Here is a 16,637-nt window from a genome sequence, read left to right as displayed (position 1 = left end):
AACAAGCAATGCAGGAAGAAATACAGGCACTTGAAAAAGCACATACTTAGGACTTGGTTGATTCTCCTTCTAACCAGGAAGTTGTGGGAAGCAGATGGGTATACAAGATCAAGACTCGCTCTGATAGTTCTATTGACCGTTATAAGGCATGATGGGTTGCTCAATGTTATACGCAAGAGTATGGTATTGACTATGAAGAGACTTTTGCTCCTGTTGCTCGTCTCACATCTGTTCGAGCTCTTCTTGCCATTGCTACGGTTAAAAAATGGTCTCTCAATTAGATGGATGTGAAGAATGCATTTTTTAATGGAGATTTGAAACAGAAGGTGACATGATCATTACTGGAGATGATGCTGATGGTATCTCTGATCTCAAGGCGTCCCTTCAGCATACTTTTGAGATGAAAGATCTTGGTTCTCTTAGCTATTTTCTTGGTCTAGAACTAGAAGTCATATCCACCGATGATGGCATCTATCTCTCTCAAGCTAAATATGCTTCAGATCTTCTTGCTCGAGCCGGAATTACAAATAGTCGCACTGAGTCAACTCCTCTTGAGCCTAATGTTCGATTTACTCCTATGGATGGCACTGTTTTGGATAATCCTATTCTCTATTGACAGCTAGTTGGAGGACTCGTCTACTTAACTGTCACCCGACCAGACATCGCCTATTCAGTTCATGTACTTAGTCAGTTCTTGTCAGCCCCTCGTACTACTCACTATGCGGCAGTTCTTCGCAATCTTCGCTACATCAAAGGCACTCTATTTCATGGCCTTTATTTTTCTGCCCATTCCTCATTGTCCCTTCAGGCATATTCCGATGCTGATTGGGCTGGTGATCCCACTGATCGTCGTTCTACAACTGGTTACTGTTTGTTTCTTGTGACGCTCTCATTTTTTGGCGTGCTAAGAAGCAAAAGTTCACTGCTCGATCAAGCACAGAGGCTAAGTACCATGCCCTTGCTGACACCACTGCTGAGATTATCTCGATTTGTTGGCTTCTCGAAGATTTGGGTGCTCCTCAGTCGTACCCTATTGATGTTTTTGTGACAACTGCAGTGCTATTCAGATTGCCCATAATAATGTCTTTCATGAACGCACCAAACACATTGAGATTGATTGTCACTTTGTTCGGCAACGTATCCTTATTGATGTTGTTCGTCTCATTGCTATTGGAACACTGGATCAGACTGCTGATATCTTCAGGAAAGCTCATCACCTGACTCGTTTCCGGACTTTGTTATCCAAATTTAAGATGGTATCCTTAGCTCCCACTTGAGTTTGACGGGGGATGTTAGAGAATCATTAGAGAATTATTAGAATCATTTTAGATTAGTTAGTATCGTTTATATTTATATAACATATCTGCATATTATTAATTGTAAGATTTTATACTTTTATTACTTTAATTCTTCTGGCACCTATATATACTCCTTGTACATTGTACTTTTCATCAACCTGAATAATACACAAAATACTTTTCTCAGATTTCTCTCGAAACAAATTTATTTACTCTTGGAAAAAAAAATAAAAGTAACTTAGGTTAATAAAATAGATGAATAAATAAAAAGAACTCATTTCATATACACAAAACGCTATTTAAGTAGATAGAAGAAATGCATCAATAAAATAAGAGTGATTTTAAATTGGTCTCAGAATTAATTTGTATTAGATCAATTAGTTTCTAATAAAACAATTTGACAAATTGTTCCTATATTTTTATAATATTAGATAAATTAGTTTTTTATCTTTTAACATTTTAGAAAATTTAATTCGTTTACTATACTATTTTTAAACAGTTATACTATATATACAAGTTTTTTTGTTATCTAATTCTAATTAAGTTGGCCAAAATCTAATAAAAGCTAGCATCGGATTAAAGAGCGTATAAACACGCACCCATTCAATTGTTCAGTAGCACAAAGGTTAATATGAAAAATGCTTCATCTCTCTCGATCAAAAGTCAAAACTGAAACAAACTTATTTAAACATTGTTCAAAATCTCTAAATAATCTCTCAAAATCTTCGCAAAAGTTCAAGAAAATCTCAAAGCTACATTTAAAATCTTCACCAAAAAACACAGAAATAGAATATAAAAAGATTATTGAAGGTAGTGTTTACTAATCGTTCATTTTTTTTTTCAGTTTTCTCTTTCGCATTTTCAATCGTGAAACACTAGATAGTCATATTTTTGTTTATTTAGTAGATTCATTTTGTGTTCTTGCATTAAAGTAGATATTACTGTTCTCATATACTGTTCATTTGGTGATAACTGTGTTAAGTCGATGTAAAAATATTATTGTAGTATTTTTCGTATATTTTAACCTATATTTGCATGTGTTTAAGGAATTTAAATATGTTTTCATACATGTTTGAGTGTTTGCATGTTTTGAACTGAGTTTGTATGTAGTAATAGTAACAACTTTCGATGCATTTTGCCTAAATAGATGTGCAATTGGCAGTTAATACTCAAATTGGCCCCTGAAATTTGACCTCGATTCAATTTACCTCTCAAGATTTCAATTGACTCTAATTGTACTCTGAAATTTTTATCCGTACCTCAATTTGGCGCTTACGTAATTTTTCATGACTGGAAAGCTGACCTGACAATTTTAAATGACACCTAGCACTCTCAAAACGACGTCGTTTTACTCTTGGCGCCGAAATAATTTAGAAACGATATTGTTTGACACGAGAAATGGGTTAAATGAAAACCCAAATATTAACCACTTCACAAGTGAAACCCCAATTGACCCTTCTTCTTCCTCATCCTCCCCTCGTATACATTCCCATCAGAGAAGAACCATGGGAGTCGCTGTAACGGAGGTTTGGAGATTTCCTTACGTGTTCCCCCTCCCCCCCGCCATTGTGAAGATTAATTACCTGGGAGTCACCATCTCTTCAAAAATAGGTTAGTAACAAAATCGTTGCTCTCAACATACCATGCTCTGTTTTTTTTTTCAAAATGTTGGTTGTGGGTTATTTTTTGAGTTAATAGTCAAAATCGTCCTTGAAAGATACCCCGATCTCCATTTTCATTCCCGAAAGATAAATTTAATCAAAATCATCCTCGAAAGATTTAAAATTAATCACGTTAGTCCCTCCGTCTATTATGTCACTAACAACGTTAAGTTTGCTGATGTGGCAGTTAGCTTGACAACACAACCCAAAATAGATCCGGATCATACCCGCTTCCAATCCAACCCAAACCCAAATCCAGCAAGAAACAGCATTCCTTCTTCCCACATTCAACAGCTTCTTCATCTTCTACCTGAAGCTCCACCATGCCGCCACCCTGCAAGGTGTTCCACGTCGCCGTCAGTCCCTATACGTTCCTCTACCACGATTCTGTCGGTGCTTGCCCGCAGTTCTTCTCTTTGTTCCAATCCCAGAATTCCTTTTCTCCTCCTCTTCCCTCTCTTTCTATTATTCCTTTTGCCACCAATACTGAAACCCTTATTCTCTATAAATTCCTGATTTAGATGACCATACACACTTGCTATTTTATACCCATTTCTTGTTTTTTGATATTTCAATCCCAGAACCCAATTGCTCAAAGATTGAAATTTTGATATAATATATGGAGGTCTTTGTTTCAAGTCTCCCAAGGGTGGTGACAAGGTGGTTGCTGATGCGTGAGCATCTTATCTATCTTTTTCTAGTGAATTTGTATCTAATTTGTTGAGTTTAATTAAGAATTAATTATATTTTAGCCACTATGGATGCTATTTTGAGTTTTGTGCAATACTGTTTATTTTGGGTAGCATTTGGCGGAATTTGATAGAATTTCTGCAGAGAAAGAGAAGAAGCCAAGGAGATGACCAGCGAATACCGACGCGGACGCATGGCTCACGTGACCACGCGGAATGGAGAAAATCGCAATGACGCGATCGCGTGCCTGACGCGATCGCGTGGACTGGAATATGCACAAATGACGCGAACGCGTGGACGACGCGAACGCGTCACATGCGCCACGTGCAGAAAATGTAGAAAAACGCTAGGGGCGATTTCTGGGCTGTTTTAACTCAATTTTCAGCCCAGAAAACACAGATTAGAAGCTGCAGAATGGACAGAACAAGTGGTCCCCATCCATCAACTGAAGATCTGTTAATTAGTTCAAATTTAAATTCAAATCTTAAATTAGGAAAAGATATTATTTTAATTTTAATTTTAGAAATTTGATTTTTAATTAATTAGGATTAGTTATAAAAGGAATCCCAATAGGGTGGTTCCAGAACAACAATTTTCACAACATTGTTCCATACAAATTTACATTTCATATTCCATGAGCAGCTAATCCTCCATTGTTAAGGTTAGGAGCTCTGTCTATTGTATGGATTGATAATATTATTTTTCTATTTTAATTCATGTTTTGATTTATATTTCAATAATTGTTTTCGTTCTTTATGTTATGACTTTGGGTGGAACGGAAGTATGACCCATGTTCTATTTGAGTTCTTGTAAAACTTGGAAAAGCTCTTTACTTGAAGAATAGCTTGAAAATACATTATCCTGAATTTCTAATTGTTTGTATTTAACGGGATACGTGACATATAATCCCTTTATTTTTGGATAATTAGGATTCTTGTGGCATATAAACTAGAATTTGATCATCACCCTCTAATTAGAATTAATTGACCAATGAATTGGCAGTTGATGAATTTTAGAGGAGACTAGGAAGGTCTAAGGAATTAGGGTCTAGTCATAAATAGTTTGCCATGAATTAAATCTTGCATGATTAAAATAGTTAATAAGAAAAGTCCATCCAAAAAATAGATAACTCTGAAACCTTAACTGTCTTCTCCATATATTATTCCCAACTTAATTACTTGCCCTTCTTTAATATTTTTGCTATTGTTTAATGTCTTTGAACTCCCAACACTATTTTTTGTCTGTCTAACTAATCCTATCAAACGCTATTGTTGCTTAATCCATCAATCCTCGTGGGATCGACCCTTAGTCACGTAAGGTATTACTTGGTACGACCCGGTGCACTTGCCAATTAGTAAGTGTGGTTGTGAAATACCGCACCAGTTGCCACCACAGATGGAACCAAAGAAAGCCATAAGAGCTAAAAGACCACCGTGCCTTCTGATTTGGCACATGCGCCTCACACAAAGGAGGACATTAACAAGTAGAAACGTGGTGCTGAGAATGCTGCAGGGACTGGTGTTGTTGGTAATCAAAATATTAGTTAGTTTTAGGTTTAATTACTCTGTTGGTCCCTATAGTTTTGCGAAATTTTCAATTACGTCCCTATACTTTTTTTCCTTTTAATTGGGTCCCTATACATTAATTTTTTTTCAATTAAGTCCCTACCGTGAGTATAACGTTTAAGATAACGGAATATTCTATTTAAAAAACGAATATTCTTATGAATTAGTTAAAATAGCTAGTTGACCATACATCTATTTTTTTAAAATACCAAAAGAACCCTTCTTATTTTATCCCAAAGAAAAAAAGCCCTATCCAGCCCTAACTTGCTCTTTGAAGGTCGTGTGCACTGCACTTCTTCTCCATCGGTCCGTAGTCTTCATCCATAGTCGTCGTCGTCCGTGGCGGAGGCTTAGTGGTCGTCCGTCTGTCGCATCCTTCTCCATGTGCTGCTCTGTTCTGCGTTGCTCTGTTCTGTGGTCTTCTGCGTTGTTTGCCCGTCGAAGCCCTCACCGTGCCTCGCCTCGCCTCGCGTCACCTCACTGCGCCCACTACAGGAAATACGGAAGATAGCAACGGCAAATTACTTGCGATTTCTCCGTTTGCTGCAATTTGTCAAGATAGCTGCAATTGACATCTGATCTCTTCAATGTGATGCAGAATCAACTTTGATTAGCATCAATTCCATGAAGCCCCGCTGTTAACCCTAACCTAATATAGTGATTTCACCCAAAATCAGTTCAGATTACCCAAAATCTGAAAGAGAGGAACACGTGAAAGGAGAATGGAAGTGGCAAACCCCTAATCCCTCATTCACAGGGTGCATAACCCACCCCTGTTCTCTGCTCCCCGTGCTGGTTACTTCACAACAGGTGTGATATTAGTTTTCACTTTTCAGCATCATGATTGTAAAGAAATTTGAGTCTATCGTCAATTGCATATGTTTTACTTCATGATTACTTGAATACTTGTTTATTGTTTGTTTCTATCTAGGGTTTGATGATCAGTATTCAGTAACATAATTCAAAACTTGATTGTACTACTGATTTGTTTTCAATGCTTGATTCTCTTTCGGGATGACCTTATTGCTTGGCCCTCCAGGAAGTGGCAAAACAACACTATTGTTAGCTCTGATAGGAAGACTTGACCATTCTCTCAAGGTTCTGAATCTCTAGCATTTTTTCTTGTAATTTTTTCTTGACTAATTTTCTCTATAATAATTGGTGTTTGAAAGTGACATCTGCATGCCATGCCATATTGAATCTTTCAAGCATTGCTGCATTAATTTGTCATAGCATTTTTTTGTTTGCTAATATATAGTACCACAAAGGAATTAATTATGAATGAGGTGGAATGAAACTCAATAGTTGATAGTTTCTATTTAATTTATTTGACATTTCAAAATGTGATAACTTGTTTAAATTAAAATGGATCTTTTGCATGCTTGTTCCATTTTCACATGCATTCTATATCTTTTTTAATAGGTAAAAGTGAAAATTTTTTACAATAGACACACACTAGAAGAATTCATTCCTCAAAAATCCTCGGCTTATGTAAGCCAATATAATCTTCATATTCCAGAGATGACAGTTAGGGAAACACTTGATTTAGTTAAATTGGCTTGAGTGATGTTTTGTTCTCTTTGTATGAAAGAGCTTTTGAAGGAAGTAAATAGAAGAGAGAAAGAAGCAAGAATAATGCCAGACCGTGATTTAGATGCATATATGAAGGTACAACACCTCACATCTTTAAGCTTGCATTTACAGTGACATATTCATATAATGTAAACTTAATTTTTATTTTTCTTGTTATATGCAGCCATCTTCCCTAACTACTCTCCAAAATTGTGTATATGGCATTGATATTCAAAACTTTGATATGATCATATATGGTTGCATATATTTACTTTATGCAATAAATTGTTGGGACACCTGATGAACTGAAGTCTGCTTTCTCAGAATCCTTCTCAGCTCAAAATCGTCCGTTATCAATGTTATTATTGATCTCTATGCTAGTTCAGGGAGTGGGAGGCTGCAACACAAGAACTGATTTTCAGATTTTAAATTTCAATAACACAAATTACATAGTCTTGTGGTTTTTATTGTGTACCATGATATAATAAATACACAAATTATATTCTATGAATTCACACAAATATAAAATGTTACATTATCATAATAAATACGAAGGATGAAAACTGAATTTTATATATGCTTATTACTACTATTTCTATTTCATTTTATCCATTCTTTTTTTTAGGTTCTTAAGATAAGGTATTTTGAAAGTAAAAAAAAAAAGAGAAGGTATTTTTGGTACAATTTGTATATAAATAAGCAAAAGAATGATAGTGACAAAATAAAAAGGATTATAGGAATATTTTTCATGTCTTAGAATCATTGAATAGGGATTATAGGAATATCTTTCATTGAATATTTATAGTTTTACCGAATTTTCAATTAAGTCCCTATATTTTTTTTCTTTTTAATTAAGTCCTTAAGGGTATAAAAGTAATTTCACAATTCACTAACGTTTTTTTGACGTTTAACGTTAATAGGGACCCAGTTTAAAAAAAAAACGTATAGGGACCCAATTAAAAGGAAAAAAAGTATAGGGACTTAATTGAAAATTTCGCGAAACTATAGGGACCAACAGAGTAATTAAACCTTAGTTTTATGTTAAGCATTTGATTCCGATTGAAAGGTTGGCATTTTGGGAATAGGTAGCTGCTGCTTTGCGGAACACCCTCCACCCAATGATGCAGAGATCGCCATTGCTGCACCCTCTAACTCCTCTCTGTTCTCTTCCTCAATCATCACTGCTGGCTTATGGTAGAACGTGGTCTCTTCCTCCACTGCAACTTGCACCGATCTGCTCTGCTTGTGTCGGTCTTTATCTGTGCTTTTCCATGGACACTGCCAAGCTGGAATAAATACCATTACTTGAAGAACGGCATCGATGAAGAGGCAGCAGCTATTGGAACTGGCATGGAGGCTGAGACACGTAGAGGAGAAGGAAAGTTATTGGATCGTTGGGTTGGGGGTCTAATTTAATGCTGTTAGTGATAGAATGGACGGAGGGATTAACGTGATTAATTTTAAATATTTCGGGACGATTTTGATTAAATTTATCTTTCAGGGATGAAAATGGAGATCGGGATATCTTTCAGGGACGATTTTGACTATTAACTCGTTATTTTTTATTTTTTTCACTCTACTTCATCAATGAAACTTTGGATGAATGTGGTTGATTATGGTTGTTGATGATGATAGAGTTCTTATATATTAGGGTTTAATTTTTTTGCATGTATGTGACTTTGATCAATTGAATCTTTCAATTCTTTGTCCGTTTGAGTAGCATTGATTCTTCATATTCTATTTTAAAATGATAATTTTACTCCTTCATATCCCATTTTAATTTAATTGTTGACTACCTAATTTCTTGTAAAAATAAAGTATTTCACAACAATTTTAGTAAAGACTAATAACTAACAAGTGCTAGAACACTCAAGTGTTTTTTTTATCATAAACAGACACAAATTAAATATTGAGTCATTCTAATATTTTCATTTAGTGTTTATATTGCATCCATTGATTTAGAGATCGAACATGAATAATTGTCTTGTTTATTTTTTTTATTTTTCTTTATTTCTTCCCGTTCTTTTTACTTAAAGTACAAGAATGAAACCTCTGCTTCACTGTGAAATCTGTTATAAACGGAACTCTTTAATATTTGTCCAGTATTTTTCGGTTGAAATTACATATATTTATTTATTGGAGCAACCATTGTTAGAACAATTGTATTACTCCTTCATCAATTTAAAAGGACAATCTTATTCTTTCATGTTTCTCTAATAGTATAACTGTACAACTACATATATTTAGACAATTGTATTACTATAGCAACTCTTTAGTTTAGTGCTTATGAGTTTTCTAATACTTGATAATAACAAAACAAGAAAACCTGTTATTACTATAAGGTTGCTTTTTTAGGTTACTCGATATACAGTGACATTGTTAAATTTTCTGATAAATTTTCTGATGCATTTAGTGGTCATGAAAATATTATTGGTAAGGTAAAAAAATGGAGAACAATTTTCTGAAGTTGGGGACTATTAGAACATACTTTAATTTTTCATTTATACTTGATTTGTTGAGTCCAAATTGTAGCAATGTATCTGACTCTTGGTATATGGATCTGTTCTTGCCAATTGATGAGTTAGAACTTATATAAGATAAATTTGTATCAATATTCAACTCTGTATTTTAAGCTCCATTGGCAGCAAGTTGTAAATTGTATTGGTAGAATTAATTTGTGTTAGAATGATTAAGGATTGCATGAGACAGATTGAACTTAAAAATGGACACCGATTACAAAAAATCTGAAAAGAATCTAAAAAATGGACACCGATTTAGAGTGAAGATGAAGAGTATCAAAGATTTGAGATCTACGGTTAGCCTACCAACATGGCTGTTGACTTAGGAAAGAGCATCTGTACTTGTAGATTTTGGCAAATAACAGGTACTGAAGTAGCCAATAATTGTTTCTATTTGTTTATCATTTGATTAAACATAGTTTAGATTAGATAGTGACTGGTTTGTATTCATTTAAGTGTTGTTATTTGTTTAACTATTTATTGGTCTCTAGTGATTGGTCTCTATTTAAATAGAATGTTAGATACTATTTCATAACATCTGTCTTTGTAGGCATGCCGTGTGTCCATGCATGTGCAGCCATCTCAAGGATAAATTGAAATCCTGAGAATTTCTGTCATTATTGGCTGACCATGGAAGTCTATAGAGATACCTACAAGCACTCTCTCAATCCAATACCAGGCCAGAATCTTTGGAAGAGAAGTGAACACAATAGGCCTCATGCACCCAAAATGAAGAGAAAGCCAGGGCCAATAACCAAAAAAAGACGGAAGGACGCTGATGAAGAGTCATCTAGTGTTAAGAAATCAAAAACTAAAACCAAGTTGAATAGAAAATACAAAGAATTTACATGTACTTGCTGTGGTAAGAGAGGGCATACAAAGAGGAGTTGCGCTCATAGGAAGGCTGATGATCTTGCTAGTGCCCTTGCTAATGCAGCAGCAGTTGTTGTTGCAAAAGAAAAAGGTTCTAAGGCTGGAGAAACTACAGATCCAGCAAATGTTACTACTGCTAACACACAAGTTGATGAGATTAATGAAAATACTTCATTAGCACCGCTTCAAGCGGTTGATGATGCACACGCTTTAGAGATTGTACTCACCCAACCCACTTACTCACAGCCAGAAAATTAAGAACAGGTAGTGATTGGTTTCTAATATTTGATTAACTATTAATTAGTTTGCATTGGTTTATAATACACGAGTAAATATTGGTTAGATCCAATTGATTGATACTATTTGATTATATATTGATTGGTTTTTATTGAGTTGTATTGGTCACTAATTCTATTAATAATTTCACTAGGTCCCTCCATCAAACCCATCTCCACCTTCACAATAGGTGACAAGGCCTGACAAGCTGCAATCTAAGAGGAAAACAACTTTTAAGGTAGACCCAATGCAAGGAGCAAGTTTTGAGACAGCTGCATGCTTGACAGAGTTTATGAAATTTATCCCCACCCCGAGCTTCAAACCACCAACAACCAAATAGAAAACAATTTGCAATGTTGACTGGAAGTTGTGTAAAATATATTTTATAGAGAGCATTTGATCAAACCATGCTCTTTTGATATTTTGATACTCTGTTATGTAGAGTAATCTATTTTGGTTTAGGATATTTTGAAACTATGTTATCTATGATATTTAAAGTATGATACAGATACTGCTATATATTGCTAATGATGTGATATTGACAATGATTAATGACTATGAATTACTAAATGAATGACTATCTTTTGATTATGGGATTTTATTTGTGGGTCTTCTGTCAAGTGCAAGAACCACAAAAGGGACTATTAGATTTTCTTGTCATAACATCTTTTCTATCTTTGTTTTCATGGGAACAAAGAAGATAATCATTGAGAGCCGAAGTTATTATTTTATATTCAATGTTTTCACAAATAAACTATACACTTAAATTTATTCACTAATGGAAGTGCATACTACATATATAATTATTAGAGCCAGCTCCTGATCTTGTCTTCATATACGGACTCATAACCGCTTGACCAATTTGATCAAACTATGCTCTTTTGATACTTATTTGGTCATAAGTTATACCTCCTCTTTCATATAATCTCAGTTTTAAAGAATTTTTACATGATATATTATTACCAAGAGAACATAATTTGTCATCAAATACATAACAATGCTTCATTCACATAACTAATATCACAGTTACATATATTTCATCTCACCTAATCCATAAGCTACAATCACAAATCCAAAAATAATAACAAACACATACAATATAATATTTCACATTTTTAATATTCTAATTTCAGCTTCAACTGCACTAATTTTTCATCCAAGAGATATTTTTCAATGGTCTTCACTAACTGAACTTTCATTTCTGTCAACTATGTCTTCTTCTTCTACAACATCTGCCCATTTAAAAAAGCTGCACCATCTCTTACCGGTAGTCTACAACACTAAAAATCCAAAAAAATTGAGAGGAAGAGCAACTACAAAACCAACAAGAATTTGAGAAATAAGACATACAATGAACTTGCAACAATTCAACTAACTCACATTATAGTTAGAGCATCCATAAAATGGTCTTTCTGGATTGGAATCCGTCCTAGACCATGGAAGAATAGGACGCAACCCACAACTGCACCAATGCAGAACCTTTCCACCTCTGTCACGGTGTGCGTTCTTCACTCAGCCACCATGCAAACGAGCTCTACTAGAGCTACCTGAGTCTTGGCTGCTACTCCCTAACATTCTTCTTAACTCTTGGAGATACTCTTGTGATTTGGGAAAATTGGGGCTGCTAGGTTTTATTTGAAATTTGTAGGGGTTAAATTGATGCCTTCAAACATTTCACCACGTCATATAACTGCTACGGTGCCAGGTGTCATTTAAAATTACCAGGTCAGCTTTCCGGTGACGAAAAACAACGTAAGGGCCAAATTGAGGCACGTGTCAAAATTTCAGGATACAATTAGAGTCAATTGAAACCTTGAGGGCTAAATTGAGTTGGGATCAAATTTCAGGGGCCAATTTAAGTATTAACTCGTGCAATTGGTATTGTTATCCTCTTTTGTTGTAACTAGACAACAAAATATTAATGTAGTGCTTATGGTATCATTTTGTGCATGTTTGAGTGATTTGCATATATTTTTGTCCATGTTTGAGGGATTTGCATGTTTTGAAACTAAGTTTGAGGGATTTGTTCATGGATTTACTATAACTATCCCATAGAATAATGCTATTGTAGTGCTTCTGGTGTTATTTTGTGCATGTTTGATTGATTTACATGTCTTTTTTAACTGAGTTTGTGTGATGTAATCAAGAAATACTTTCGGTGCATTTGATGTAACTTTCAGTATATTTCATGTGAATTAAGGTGCACTTGGTGTTGCTGTTACTTATTAACCTATTTTTTTATTCCTTACAGAAAAATGACAATCAAGAGAGTTGCTGAGAGAAAAATCACAAAGAAAAAAGGACCAAAATATCAAGTAAGCATATATATGTTAGAACAATCCATTTCTATTTTATAAATATAGTTATGTAACATAATTTTTATTTATTTACAAAAAACTCATGATTTGAGGTACTCCACAAAATTTATTTCCGATTTGTTCAACAAGATGAGCAATGACAAGTAAGTTATTGTCGAAGAATTGGGATTTGTTGCTATGAGGCATATCTCAACTTTGAATGTGTCCTATAAGCTCCTAAAAAAATTGGCATATTTATTTAATTTGTACAAAAGCACACTGGACACGCAATACAGTGTAATTTACATCACCCTTGACAAAATAAGAGATGCCCATGGCTTAAATGCATATGGTGAAAATCCATTTTGTAATCTAATTTGTAAATCAAATTTCGGTATTTTTTACATTATTTCTGTGTTATTAAAATATTTTTGTTGCTGTTATAAGAGAGTGTTATCCAAACAAAATTGTAAATAAATAAATTAATGAGGAGCATAATAAAGTTATTGAAAACTTCAAAGACTTTCTTTTTTTACTTTTAACAAAGTCTTTGATTGACATGAGTGTTGAACCCCTTGGGGCGGGGACATGCCCCCTGCCCCCCGGTCCCCACCACCCATAATCCATCTTTCTTCCCGCGACGAGTAACAGGGACCCCATATCCGCTGGGGATCGGAGTCTCCGCAGATATTCGCAGATTCTTTAAAAAGTAAAAAAATCAGAGAAATAAAAAAAATCCTCAATTATCATTACAATCATAATCTTCATCACCAACAATATTTAGTCATAACTCATAAGTTTATAATCTATACCCAAACCAAATCAATCAAACACCAAAAATTACTCGAACCATAAAAATATTCATATTCATGCTTCCAATTTGAAGGCGGTGAGAGTGGACGACGGCGATGAGACAATGACCTTGAGTATGAGAGGTGGAGCCGTTAAGGCAGTGAGAGTGGACGACGGCGGTAAGCAACGGTGAGCGTGGAGGAGGAATGGAGAGGGAGAAGGAGAATCTGAGTTTTGAGAGGAGAGTAAGTGAGTGACGGGCGGTAGAGAGGAGAGGGTTAGGAATTAGGGTTTTAGAACTAATATATATATACTAAGGATATTTTGGTCATTTTGTATATGCAGGTATTATACGAGTCTCCACGGGGCAGGGACCTTGCTCCCTACTCCCTAGTCCCTACCCCCCGCCCCATTTATTTTGCGGATCTCTGTCCTCGCCCTCTACGGGTGAAAAAATGTTCACATTCCCGTCCCCTGGCGGGTAAAAACCCGTGGATACCCGCCCTGTCGGAGAAAATTGCCATTCCTAGTGTTGATTGAACAGAAATTTGCAGTTGATGGCTGCCTCTTCGCATTGATGATCATATATTTCATGAATACACGTACAAGAATAAGTTGGTGGATAAAACTCTTGGACCACCATGGATGCAACATTGGACTAGGAAGAAACTGATTAAAAGAATAGAAAGTGAAGCAAAACATGAAATGGTAACTCAATAGAAATCTTTTTCTTTAATTTTAGTTCATTTATTTTAAATATATTATAATAAATAATCTTTTATCTATTTCAGAGCCATGTAAGAAGAGCATAACTAACTTTAAACTAGGCATTTAATGAGCTGATTTATTTTTTTACCCAAATATTTTATACAACATATTTTCAAAAAGAATTTTTTTAAAGCAAGAAATATATTGGCTCTTTATCTTTAATGTCTATCATCCCAATAGACAAAAAAAAAAGTTATATCTTAATTTTGATTCAATTTGTATCTATAAATAAAATATGAAGAGCTAGCTAAAACTCTTTGATCTAGAATTATTTTTTTTTTTACCAAAGATAGGAGACTCGAACCCGCAATCTTTTAATTGAGTATGGAGATACTATACCATTTGAGCTATAACTCATTGGCCTTTGATCTAGAATTATTGAATGGCATAAATTGTTATAGTTTATCTTTACACAATCTAATACTTACTTTTGGTGTCTAGAGATGTTGTTGATAAATATTGAACAACCCATTGATTTTTATAATGACAAGGCTATAAATTTAAAGGTTTGAAAATCATGTTATAAAATGTAAAGTTTTAATAGATAATAATGTGGGCAAAAAACATAAATAAGCCAAAAAAAAAAAATTTACGTGAATAAGCCAAAACAAAAACTGTTTCATGAATCCACCAATGCACGTTTATATGTAGTTCGAATCAGCTTGGTTCGAACTCTATTTCTACATAATTTGAATCAGCTTGGTTCGAATTATACACAAATACATGCACACACTAATTCAAACCAGCTTGGTTCGAATTACACACAAACACACGCACACACTAATTCAAACCAGCTTGGTTCGAATTACACACAGTAATTCATGGTGTAATTCGAATTATACTGTTAAAAAATTAATAATTTATTAAAAAAATTTTATTAAAAAATTTATTAAAAAATTACTAATTTAAAAATTAAAAAATATATATTTTATTTCATACGTTAAAAAAAAGTTAACAAAATATTTAATTACGAGACTTCTTTAAAATATTAATGAGCTATCAATTCGAATTCCATACAATACTTTTCTGTCCATTTTTAATAGCTCATGAATATTTTTTAATAAATTTTTTTAATAATTTTTTTTAAATTATACTACAAAAAATATTTTATCCTATGCAAAACAATTTTAAAAAAATGGCTTAAAAATGTTAGGAGTACTATAAAAATTTGTAATGTTATAATAACTTAGGTAAATACATGCATGTACTCAAATTTTAAATAAAATATTCTACGTAGTCAATAATAATTTAGAAATAAAAGAAAATATTTTATTTCATACAAAATAATTAAAAAATATATTTTATTCTATACAAAATAATTTAAAAAATGGCTTAAAAGATGTTATGAGTACTATAAAAGTTTGTAATATTCTAGTGATTTAGGTAAAAATATGATAAAAATATTTTTTCTTTAATTTCTAAATTATTAGTGACTATGTAGAGTATTTCTTTAATGTCCTAAGTCATTAGGACATTACAAATTTTTATAGTACTTCTAACATTTTTTAAGCCATTTTTAAATTATTTTGCATAGAATAAAATATTTTTTGTGGTATAATTTAAATAAATTTATTAAAAAATATTCATGAGTATTGTATAGAATTCGAATTGCTCACCATATAGTTTGAATCAGAGTGATTCGAACTTCCCTATGCGTAATTCGAATTATGTAATATCTCACCATATAATTTAAATAATTTTATTAAAAAATTATCATGAGCTATTAAAAATGGACAGAAAAGTATTGTATGGAATTCGAATTGATAGCTCATTAATATTTTAAAGAAGTCTCGTAATTAAATATTTTGTTAGCTTTTTTTTAACGTATGAAATAAAATATATATTTTTTTAATTTTTAAATTATTAATTTTTTAATAAAATTTTTTTAATAAATTATTAATTTTTTAACAGTATAATTCGAATTATACCATGAATTACTGTAATTCGAACCAAGTTGGTTCGAATTAGTGTGTGTTTGTGTGTAATTCGAACCAAGCTGGTTCGAATTAGTGTGTGCATGTGTTTGTGTATAATTCGAACCAAGCTGGTTCGAATTATGTAGAAATGGAGTTCGAATCAACTACGAATAAACCTGCATTGGTGAATTCATGAAGCAATTTTCGTTTTGGCTTATTCACGTAAATTATTTTCTCCCTTAGCTTATTTCTGTTTTTTGCCCTAATAATGTTGGTTATATTATTTTAATTTAAGAATGAATACAAGTATATAATAACACTAACAAATAAAACTATTCAAAGTATATTTTTTAATAAAGACAATTATTTATAATAATATCTTTTACCATGAAATAAAGAAATCCTAAAGA

The sequence above is a fragment of the Arachis hypogaea genome, chromosome 18 (genome assembly GCF_003086295.3).
Source record: "Arachis hypogaea cultivar Tifrunner chromosome 18, arahy.Tifrunner.gnm2.J5K5, whole genome shotgun sequence".
NCBI lineage: Eukaryota > Viridiplantae > Streptophyta > Magnoliopsida > Fabales > Fabaceae > Arachis > Arachis hypogaea.
Note: the sequence above shows the minus strand (reverse complement) of the source record.